The 3,355-nt window shown below is 45.0% G+C and overlaps 1 long non-coding RNA gene across 1 annotated transcript in view; it reads left to right on the forward strand.

Annotated features, from left to right (window-relative positions):
- Window positions 1-201: 201 nt before the first annotated feature.
- LOC126386840 (uncharacterized) overlaps window positions 202-3,355 on the forward strand; it is a 191,900-nt gene continuing 188,746 nt past the window's right edge. Inside the window, exon 1 of the long non-coding RNA XR_007569541.1 lies at window positions 202-230. This is a non-coding gene — a long non-coding RNA (uncharacterized LOC126386840). The remainder of the gene's footprint in view (window positions 231-3,355) is intronic.

The raw sequence follows: 3,355 nt of genomic DNA on the forward strand, positions 1-3,355 counted from the left end.
TTAGAAAGTGTCACATTTATCTTGCAAGTGTACTCTTCTTCAACGTTTGCTTTACTTCCTGGATTTTTCCCACATGGAAATTCTGACCAATCAAGAGCAGCTTTCTCACACAAGGCATTTGATCTGGTCCGCTTGTAAATGCTGCCGTGAGAACACGAACCAACTCTAGGCAATTATACAACTTTGGAACAAAATAAGTCCCTGATTCAGACCAAAGGAGACGACTCTAGGTCTGAAAGCAAACTAAGAATCAGAAGAAAAACACACGGCCCCTCTGGGTGTTCCCTCAGATGCTTTAAAAACACACGGCCCCTCTGGGTGTTCCCTCAGATGCTTTATGTGTCGGACATTGTGATCCTGCAGTACCAGTGTTTATGTGGTGACAGCCTGCTGGGAGCTGAAACTGTTCAGTAACCATCCAGCTGACGATGCCCAACACATATAAACAGCATAAACAGAGAGTAGACACACAGGCAGGAGCACCCACACGGCCAACTTATTTGTCTGGATTTCACTGAGATGCAAAGCCAAGAATTGAAATTACTATGCAAAAAACATGAATGCCCTGTGTCCTTATTCTCCAACAAGTGACCCATTGTAGAGGTTAAAAATTACAGCCCAGAGGGATGTGTTATACAAGAGAGCCGAACAGATGGCCAGAAAATACCAAGATGCCACAACCGCTTTATGATGCCAACGCAGATCTGCCTGCTGAGCTGAAGAGCAGGCGCAGCTATGTGTGTGTGTTTATGTATAAGAATCTGAGGTGCCATTATGTCCTCAACTTCAGATGAAAACAGAGTGGCGTTTGTTGTGAGTGGTCTTTATGTAATCTAGATTCCCTAGTGCGATACTTCTTGCATCCATTTGTGTTTTTAAAGTGTTTCTGGTTGCACGCTACAAATGCTATAATGACTTGCTTATTGCAAACACCAGACTGTTAGCGAATGGTTTCATGTAACAAACACGTGCACAATTGGTGTGGGGTGTACAATTCTGTGGTTTCGTCACATCCATGACAGAGGACTGAAAAATATTACATAAAGTGTTGCATAAAAATATATGAGGAATAAAATCCTGATCGTCAGCATGTAATCTGAGCTCTTCCCCATTTTGCAACATTTTAATGAGGCTTTTGCGGCGACTCCAGACATTCATACCTTAATAAGAGCTGCCCAGTGCGACCGCAGTCTACTGCAGCAGTTACATGTCTTCACTTCAACTGGAGCTGTTGATGGGAAAAAAGATTTTCCCTGCGGATCTCAGGCTCTAAACCAACAACCCTCTGGTCAGACGCCAGCTTCTTTAACCTCTCAAGCTACTGCCACCACTGTCTCTCCTCTCTGGTGTTGTACAATAATGAAGCCTTCATTTGCTAATGAGTCTGAATTCCTCCAAAATTGACCACTGGCACAGTCAGCAGGACGTAGAAGACTCGGCAGCCTCATCTTGTGTATTGTTTACTCAGAGTTTCATCAGTCAGATGGAGATTTGTTGAGCGTTCTGCTATCACTCACCACACTGTAAAACACTGAATACGACCTGGTCTTATAAACATACGTGACATTGTTTACGAACGCTTAACGCATTACCTGGTTGTGGGCACAAAATTTATCAACACTACATGCTGGCAACTTGAAAACAACGCCAATGCAAAGTCAATGAGGATCTTTTATTATGGTGGACACACAAATTAAAGAAGCCGTGTGTAGACTTTAGTGACATCTACCGACTCACTGAACTGATACATGGCTGAGCTGCTGCTGCATCTGCCCTGCATTGGTAAGCCTAATTACTGGCCAGCCTAACGTTTTAAGTTTGTATATCTGGAAACGAAGTCTGTTAAAACAATGGGGAGGTGTGTGATTGTGTTCATGTGGCTTGACTCCTGGGTACATTAGCCGTTAGCTTGGAGAAAACGGTCCCTATGAAGGTGTTTCGCTGAGAAGAAGTGATTTGAATCACTCACCCTATGAAGGTGTTTCGCTGAGAAGAAGTGATTTGAATCACTCACGGATCGGGGTTACGTCGTTCACCGAGTGCTTCGTTCACTGAGTGATTTGTCACGTGGTAGGCAGTCCCTCCCTGCACCCTGGCTGCCTCCCGACTCTTGAGTGATTCATCATTTGCACGGACCCAATCGGCAGTTCCACTCCGGCCTGCATGCTCGCTGCTGAGCTCAACTGAACTGAGAAATGAACGAATCAGTTCCAGAAGTGATTCAGTTCAGTACGTTCACTCAACAGGTTCATTCTTTTGTACGATTCGTTTGCGAACGACACAACACTAACTGAGGCTCGAACACGAACGACGCAACACTATTGTAGACTGCAACCAGTGCTAAGTGTGCCAAGCGTGAACTCTCAGGATTCCTTCAGTGTTCATTGTTTCCAACACATTCTCAGTCAGACCTCGTCACCTATCGACGTTTGGTCTTGGACTTTCCACGTCGAGATATGACGTGCAAGGTACCCTGGGTGCGTTGGTTGTTGATGTTCTGGGACGCTGTGACAACTTCAGCCTGTAACATGCATTGTCCGTTTTAAAAATATACTATGGTTTTCACAGGAAATGTACAGTTTGCATACAGTCTCTTTCATAGTAAATGCACTACGTCGGTACAACACTGCAAATTGACGTTTTTCCTTCAACAACAAAAGCACATGATTGGGTTTAAGAAAAAAGAACAGGGCTTGGCTTTACAATATTAAGTGAAGCGAACACCAGCCTCCCGGGTGAAAGTCGGTGGTTGTTGGAACCATCTGCCACCTCTCTCGCACACACTACTTGGACTTCCACCCCCTTGACTTTTGCTGTTGTCCTGCCATGTTTCCCCCTAACGCCGACGGACGCCATTAAACAATCAATGCGACCAGCCCGTATCATGCTGACTTGAAAGGACGGCTTTTTTCGTTGGTGGTATTTGACGACTTCGGAATGAGACTGGGTTGCTGTTTCGGGAGCTGAATGATCTGCAGAGGTCTCAAACAGACCAGTTAATTTAAACTAGTAAAAACACTGGATAAAGCAGCTTCACTTTTAAAATCAGGGAATTGCTGGCAGTTTTTTTTTCTCAGTCTAAACGGGCTGCGAGAGGCAGCAAAACATCCTTTTATTTTACAGTTACATTAAACTACTGTAAAACTCTCCCCGGTATGAACAGTGGTTACACGAGCCTCAAAACCAGACACAACTCAGCCCTGAGCAGAGTGACCGTCCTCTACTGACCAATCAGACTGCAGTGTTCACAGCTCCACCTTTTAGTACCAGATCTGTGTGCTAGGTACCCCAACAGAGGGGGGACCAAACATGGGGACGGTATGGAACGGTTCCATTGGCACCATCCACAACTTTT

The sequence above is a fragment of the Epinephelus moara genome, chromosome 24 (assembly GCF_006386435.1).
Source record: "Epinephelus moara isolate mb chromosome 24, YSFRI_EMoa_1.0, whole genome shotgun sequence".
Taxonomy (NCBI): domain Eukaryota; kingdom Metazoa; phylum Chordata; class Actinopteri; order Perciformes; family Serranidae; genus Epinephelus; species Epinephelus moara.